General features: G+C 35.9%; 1 pseudogene; it reads left to right on the forward strand.

Moving 5' to 3' along the window:
* The first annotated feature begins 1564 nt into the window (after nt 1-1564).
* Nucleotides 1565-2498, forward strand: LOC144313464 (olfactory receptor 2AP1-like; annotated as a pseudogene).
* Nucleotides 2499-9004: the final 6506 nt, after the last annotated feature.

Genomic DNA, 9004 nt, shown 5'->3' on the forward strand with positions numbered 1-9004 from the left:
GCAGTTGAAGTGGACATCAGACGGTGCCCTCCTCAGCGTCCTTTTAAATACCGTATACTGGGGATCCCTGGGTGGCGCAGCGGTTTGGCGCCTGCCTTTGGCCCAGGGCGCGATCCTGGAGACCTGGGATCGAATCCCGCGACGGGCTCCCGGTGCATGGATCCTGCTTCTCCCTCTGCCTGTGTCTCTGCCTCGCTCTCTCTTTCTCTCTCTGTGACTATCATAAAAAAAAAAAAAAAAAAAATTTAAAAAAAAACCGTATGCTGTAGTCCAATAAGATAGCAACTGTATAGATTTGCTAAAATAGATTTTAGGATCCTAAAAAAAAAGAATTAGGGAAAAATCGATCCAAATGTAGAGCTTTAGTAAGTGCACAGAATTATAATTTAAAATGAGAACATTGAAATAAAAAATACAAAACAGCAAAAAGAAGAAAATAACCAAGTTCAGTTTTTTTTTTTTTTGCAAGTTCAGTTTTATTCCTGTAGTTCATACCTTGATTTTTTACTCCATTGTCCAGAAACTGAGAGTTAAGAGGTTGATTTAAGAAATCTATTTAATCAAATGAAACCTACTCTCTAAAGTTGTTTTAGGTTTGTCTACATACATATGACAGCATCCAATGACTTTTTTTTAAAGGATTTTATTTACTCATGAGAGACACAGAGAGAGAGAGAGGCAGAGACACAGGCAGAGGGAGAAGCAGGCTCCACGTGGGGAGCGCGATGGGGGACTCGGAATCACGCCCTGGGCCCAAGGCAGACGCTCAACCGCTGAGCCACCCAGGCGGCCTGACAACATCCAATGACTTAAAGAAAAATCAAAATACAAAGATTAAGAAGGAAAACATAAATGAATGAAAAAAATGGTGAGAATAATTGAAAATGTTCTCTTTTTAAAGATTATTTATTGATTGATTGATAGAGACACACACACACACACACACACACACACAGAGGCAGAGACACAGGCAGAGGGAGAAGCAGGCTCCATGCAGAGAGCCTGACGTGGGACTAGATCCTGGGCCTCCAGGATCACACCCTAGGCTGCAAGGCGGCACTAAACCGCTGCGCCACCGGGGCTGCCCAATTGAAAATGTTCTTAAGAAGCAAGACCTTTGATAATTATAAAGTAAAATAATAAAATGCAGATGGAACTAGAGGGTATTATGCTGAACAAAATAAGTCAATCAGAGAAAGACACCATATGGTATCCCTTATATGTGGAATATAAGAAATATCACAGAGGACCATAGAGTAAGGGAGGGAAAACTGAATGGGAAGTCATCAAAGAGGGAGGAAAACCACAAGACTCTTAACTATAGGAAACAAACAGCATTGCTGGAGGGAAGAAGGGTGGGGGGAATAGGGTAACTGGGTGACGGGCATTAAGGAGGACACATGATGGGATGAGCACTGGATGTCATACACAACTGATGAATTATTGAATACTACATCAGAAACGGAGTATGTACTATATGTTGGCTAATTGAATTTAGAAAAATAAGAAAATATGTTGATCACTTCATGTTATTATTATTTTCTGTCTTATTTGTCTGACGCTAATGATGGGAAACCAGACATCAGTGATAGAATTCATTCTTCTTGGACTGATGAATGACACTGAGCTTCAAGCTGTGCTTTTCCTTTTTCTGCTGCTAACTTATGTCTTAAACATCATGGGAAACTTTACCATCATCATTCTGACCCTTTTGGATTATCGCCTTCAGACTCCTATGTATTTCTTTCTCCGGAATTTTTTTGTTTTGGAAATATCTTTTACTTCTGTCTTTGTTCCCAAAATGCTAGTCAATATTGCAACTGGAGACAAGACTATCTCCTTCGCTGGTTGTTTCACTCAGTATTTTTTTGCCATCCTTCTGGGGGCAACTGAATTTTATCTTTTAGCTGCCATGTTCTATGATTGCTATGTTGCCATTTGTAAACCCCTGCATTATACAACTGTAATGAGCAGGAAACTGCATTCAGCTTGTTCTGTGTTCCTGGTTCTCTGGTTTTTTGGTTGTCATTGTGCCACATACAATGACTCTCCAACTGCCTTTCTGTGCCTACAATGTCATCAATCACTGTTGCTGTGACTATACCATACTGCTGCATCTGTCCTGTTCAGACACACAGTTCATAGAAGTGATGGAGTTTATCTTTGCAGCAGTTACCCTCATCTTCACCTTGGTGCTAGTGATTCTTTCCTACACGTACATAATCAGGATAATTCTGAGAATCCCTTCTGTTCAACAAAGAAAAAAAGCTACATGCTCCTGTCACATGATTGTGGTCTCACTTTCTTATGGAAGTTGTACCTTTATGTACATAAATCCTTCTGTTAAGGATGCAGAAACTTTTAATAAGAGAGTGGCTGTTTTAAATACCTCAGTTGCCCCTCTGTTGAACCCTTTCATCTATACCCTAAGGAAAAAGCAAGTGAAAATAGCCTTCAAAGATATGGTCAGCAAGATAATGATGTTTTCAGGAAAATGAAAGTGAGGTTCATAATAATAAATAACAAATAAATGTTTGGAAAATTATAGATGTACATTATTATAACATTGAAGTGTTTGCTATTATCTATCATCAATATTCCTAACAGGACACAAAAACAGTAAAACTGCTTATTTAATGAAGCTTATTTTGCCATCACTTTATTTCTTAAAATTTTACAGGCCTGTGTGTATATGTGTGTGTATCCTCAAACATTTTCATGCTACTTTTCCTTATCTGTACCTCACTTTTAAGGAAAGGATTTGGGAGAAAGGCAGATTGGGAATATGACTTCCAATAGTTTACTTTTTGCTACTGAGTTTTGCTTATCTTATTCACTGCCATATGGTGTTCAAATGCTGCAGTTGATAACTGAATAGTCAAATATACACCCAGAAGAAATCTACTTTGGTTTGTTAATAATAGCTTAAATAATATATTAGTGAATTAATAGAAAGTTGGTTATTTTCAAATTATATTATTCAGATTTAAATTTAGTGTTTCGCTTATTGAGAACTTAGTCTACTAAATATTTGAGATAAAGAAAGTTCTGATGAAGGGAAAATCAATACATGTTTGTTTTCAAATTGACAGGAAATTCGTTAATAATGATTTATACACACATTAAACTCTGAGTGAATCCAGAAAAGAGGTAAAGGGATGATTCAAATTTAGGTTAATTAGCGACATATCATTATGGCAAATTCTTACAATTTAGTGATGTGCCTAATCATTGTTCTGGTTCTCTTTAACAAGCATATGAAACAAAACTATATTAACAGTATCTGTGGTGTTAATAATCTTGTAAGCTTAAATCATATTCTTTGTAAATTTCTTACTAAACTTTACATTTTTGTAATCTGATCTCTTCAGGCAGAATGTCCATCACAAGCTGATATTTTCTGAACATTGCTTGTTCATATTAATTTCTCAGAAAGCATGGGCCAAACTCATACTATAATTTTTAAATTTTTAGATTTAAAGAAGCCAAAAAATGAATTAAAGAAGCTATAAATGTTTCTACTTTAATCCTTTCAATGTACAGATGAAGAAAATTGAATACTAAAGGTATTAACAAACTTTTATTAAAGCATATAGTTAAATTTGTACTCTTGAATTCTTTACTCACCCATCATTAGATGCAGATTCTATTAAGTAGCAGAAATACTAAAACAGTGCTCTGGGAAGCCATGGGGAAAGACGATTGAAAATGTAGAACTTGTTAGTTCATATACACCTGCCATAATTTCATCAGAAAAAAACACCTAAGTACCTGACACATGGCTGATGTTAACAGGTGAGTAAGTTAGATATTGTGTTAGTTATTTAGATTGACAAGTAACTGACTCATTAGTTCACTTGATTATTTGTTTTCTACATCATCAGTGTATGTCAATTATAGTTATCCAAAACATTATGTCACATTATGGTGGCTGCTCAATTTCAGAAGACAGATCACATAATGATATGTAGCTGAACACTATTGACAGAGGTGACTGCTTTTCAAACAGACAAAATTCTGTTAATCACTGATTGGATTAAAACACAAAAGTAAATCAATCAACCAACCAACCAATCAAAAATCCAGGAACATTATGTTGAAGTAGTTGAAAATCTGCAGAAGATGGGGGAAAAAAGTTAGTCAGGATGGAGGAACCCTAGGACATCCAGGAGAATAATAAGAGGGAATAATAACTGAGTCTCTTAATTCTTTTTTTTTGTTTTTTTTTTAATAATAAATTTATTTTTTATTATTTATTCAAATAGAATCTGAGTTAAGTTCAGGCTGAGTTGCAGGTTTTATTGCTGTTCTATTTTCCCTTGTTTGTTTAGTTATTTTTACAATTTTATGGAGTTAACAATTTATGCAAAATAAAGTGTATCCAATAAAGTTTAGAACTTGAGATTTGATACCTGTATATACCTGTGAAACCATTACCAAAATCAAGATAGTGAACTTCAAAAGTTTCCTTAGGCACTCTGGCAATATATCCCTGGAGGCGTTGTAATGTTTCAATTGGCTAGGCTGAACTATTTCTCTAGGATGTCCCTTCCCTGTTTGTTTCCTGTTATGGTGAACCACCAGAGAGATTATTGGGATATTTGGAGAATAGAATAAAGCAGAAGCCATTTGGTAGCTCACACAGGTTGTGTTTATCTGCTGGTTTACCTTGTTGGTAGGAGACGGGTGGGTTTATTTTGTCGGTAATTGTTCCATTTTCACCTGGATTTTTTTCATCTTCTCCAACTCCAAATCTGGTTATCAATGTTTAGCTCTGTGGCAAAATGTCCAAGCTTTTTTTTTTTTTTTTTTAAAGATTTTATTTTATTTATTCATGATAGTCACACAGAGAGAGACAGAGAGGCAGAAACACAGGTAGAGGGAGGAGCAGGCTCCATGCAGGGAGCCTGACGTGGGATTCGATCCCGGGTCTCCAGGATCGCGCCCCGGGCCAAAGGCAGGCGCCAAACCGCTGCGCCACCCAGGGATCCCCAAAATGTCCAAGCTTTTATAGGACACCAGTACACCTGAGCTCAGAGGCGACAACAGCTAACACAGGTTTCAATTCTTCCTCATGCTATGTTAGACACTGGCTTTACATTCATCACATAAATGAACTCAAAATTGAGAGTGGACCTATATGTACACGGCAAAACTTTAAAACTCCAAAAGTAACAGAGAAAATCTAGATGACTTTGGGTTTAGTAATGATCTTTTAGATACAACACCATAATCCATGAAAGAAATATGGATAAGCTGGACTTCATTAAAATTAAAAACCTCTGCTCTGCAAAATATAATGTCAAGAAAATGAGAAGACAAGGCACATACAGGGAGACAAGATTTGAGAAAACACATCTAAAAAGGATTGTCAACTCAAATACACAAAAACTTAGAATTCAACAATCTGAAAAAGAACAACAATATTAAAAAATGGGCCAAAGATCTTGACAGACACCTCACCCAAGATACTACAGAGATGGCAAATAAGCACACAAAAAGATGATCCACATCACGTGTAATCAGGAAAATGTAAATTAAAACAATAAGGAGATACCACCACTACACACAATCCTAGAACATGACAACACCCAACGCTGATGAGGATGTGGAGAAAAACGAACTCTCATCTGTTGCTGGTAGAATGTGAGATGGTCTAGCAACTTTGGAAGACAGTTTGGCGGTTTCTTGCAAAATTGAACACATTCTTACCATACGATCCAGCAATCACTCATCTTGATATTTACCCAAATGAGATGAAAACATGTCCATGCAAAAACCTGCACACGGATCTTTATAGCAACTTTATTCATAATTGCCCAAACTTAGAAGCAGCTAAGATACCTGTTAGTAGGTAAATGGATAAAATCTATGATACTTCTTTTTTTTTATTTTTTTTTAATTTATTCATGATAGAGAGAGAGAGAGAGAGAGAGGCAGAGACATAGGCAGAGGGAGAAGCAGGCTCCATGCACCGGGAGCCTGATGTGGGATTCGATCCCGGGTCTCCAGGATCGTGCCCTGGGCCAAAGGCAGGCGCCAAACCGCTGCGCCACCCAGGGACCCCCAAATCTATGATACTTCTAGAAAATAGAATATTATTCAGTGCTAAAAATAAATGAGCTATCAAGTCATGAAAATACACAGAGGAAACTTAAGTGCACGTCACTAAGTGAAAAAACCAATCTGAAATTTTATGATTCCAACTACATGGCATTCTGGAAAAGGAAAAACAATGAAGACAGTAAAATCAATGGTTTTCAGTGGCTGAGCGATAGGGAGTGATGAGTAGGCAGGCCACAGAGAATTTATGTCTATATATCATCAATATCTGTATTATTATCAACAACCTATATCATCTACCTAGCTATACCTTTATATGTCTATCAATCATTATACATTTTTTCCAAATCTATAGAATGAACACTCACTGAGAGTGAACCATAATGCAAAATATGGATTTGGGGTAATTATGATGTATCAATATAGGTTCATCAGTTGTAACAAACATACCTCTCTGCTGAAGGAGGTTGTAAATAGGGAAGGCGTATGTATGTGTGTGTATGAGGTCCATGGGTATATAGGAAATCTCTGTACCTTCCTTTCAATTTTGTTCTATACCTAAAAGTGCTCTAAAATTAGCACCTTAAATATTGTCCCTTTCTGAAACAGATTTCTAGGACTATCTGGCCTGATGGTATTTGCATAAACATTAAGTAAAATGTAGTAGACAAAAAAATAGGGAGTAAAAGTTTTCTTAGTTTTCATTTTCTCTTGCTTTCTACCTGATGACAAAGCCACCAAGGGCCAAGAGGTACAGCCCTACCCACCAAGGGCCAAGGGGTAAAGAGAACATTTAGTAGATAGGACAATTAGATAGATTCACCTTAGTTATGAGTCCCACCTGAAATTCCAAGGGATGAGCTTTCATTATTATTGGTTACGGAGAATCAAATTAAGTTATTGGCATTCATATTCTTTCAGTTTATTTCTTGGCTCTGCTTTTCTTTACCCTAGATTCATAGTGGTAAACATGCTCTATTTAATGAACTCCTGAAAGTTCTGGGTTTATTTTTATAGCTGTAATTATAACAGAAAAGAATATTCTAACATTTACAAAATTGTTATCACATCGAGTTTTACTGAACTGACTTTAGTTTCATGCCCAACACTAATTGAGTTCTTATTTGTAGAGAGAATATGATCATTTGTAAAGCCCAGAGTAGAAGTGTAGTCTTGAACTAATCATGGAGTCCAAAGCCTTGATTAGCTAACTATGGTTTATAGATCCGCATATGACTTACAGAAGTCATTCTACCAAAAGAAGATAATGAAAAAAAAGAAAAAAAGAAAAGAGAAGAAATGGAAGAAAAAAGAAAAATTTATTGAAATAGAGAAAGGTGTGTATGTGTGTATGTGTGTATGTGAGAGAGAGGGAGAAAGAAAAAGTTAGAAGAGACAGCGAGAGAGAGGGAGATTATTTAGGATATACAAAAGCAATTATTTACTTCAAAACAATTTGACTCTATACCAGACCATATGGTAAAACTGTAGGAAGCGTCCTCTAAGTACTTAACTGCTACATTACAAAGTTTTCCAGATTTTTAAGTAGCATATCACATATATAAAATGACAAAGCACTACAATAAATTACATTAGCAAGCAATGGAATCAGCATGAGAATCTCTAATTGCATCTCTACACTCAACCCCAAAACTGAATCCATCATCATTTCAGAATACACGTAGACGAGTCTTTGCTACAAACTGATGGGGGATTGCTGGTACTGGATAGACATAGCCTCTGGAATCAAGCAGAAATGAATTTGAATTCTGTTTCTCTGACTAGCTATGTGACGAGAGTAACTTATCGTACCTCTCCGAAGTGCATTTTTTTACAAGATAAAATCAGAATAATTTATTCTACAAGTTTTCATTTTATTTTGTTTTTTAATCTGGAGAATACTGATTTTATACTTTCAAATTAGCCTTAAAATGTCTCAAAATAAAAAAAAAAACTTGTTGTTGCTATGTTATAGATGTAGAATTTAAGGAACACAGTTAGTTCCAAGATGAATAAAGAATAGCTGATAAAGCATCAAATGTGATCTCTCTCTACAGGATGCATTTTATTCTTAATCAAAGTTACTTGATTTAGTACACATACATGAGTCAGTATTTATTTACTTATTTACTTATATGGCATAAAATGTAAAATAAAAATAATATACAATATTTTATTACACTAGCATAGTGGGTTTTTTTTCAATTCTCAAGACAAAGGATGATATTGATATTTTAATCTCAACTTCCCACTTTTAAATATATTTATTTAAAACAATAGAGAATGTGTATCAGGACATAAAAGCCAAGGAAAAGTAAAATCCCAAGGAAGATATATAATTGTTTCAAACTTATCAAGATTTTGCAGAAAATCAAATATAAGAACAAAATATACCGCATAGATATAAAAATAATTAAGTCTCCATGAACTAATATATAGAGTTGACTAAAATAATCTTTCAAGTATTTGCTACATTTAAATGGAAGAAGCAGAGAAGAAATGAGTCAAATTTGAGAATGTTGGGATGCCTGGGTGTCTCAGTGGTTGGGCATCTGCTTTCAGCTCAGGGCGTGATCCCGGGGTCCTGGGATCTAGTCTCAAATCAGACTCCCAAAGGGGAGACTGCTTCTCTCTCTTCCTGTGTTTCTGCCCCTCTCTCTGTGTCTCTCATGAATAAATAAGAAAAATATTTTTTTAAAATGTTTTTTTAACATTTATTTATTTATTATTTTTTTTAAATTTTATTTTATTTTTTAATTTATGAGAGAGAGAGAGGCAGAGAGGCAGAGACATAGGCAGAGGGAGAAGCAGGCTCCATGCAGGGAGCCCGATGTGGGATTCGATCCCGGGTCTCCAGGATCGCGCCCTGGGCCAAAGGCAGGCGCCAAACCGCTGCACCACCCAGGGATCCCCTAAAAATGTTTTTAAAAATTGAGAAAGC

The sequence above is a fragment of the Canis aureus genome, chromosome 5 (genome assembly GCF_053574225.1).
Source record: "Canis aureus isolate CA01 chromosome 5, VMU_Caureus_v.1.0, whole genome shotgun sequence".
NCBI lineage: Eukaryota > Metazoa > Chordata > Mammalia > Carnivora > Canidae > Canis > Canis aureus.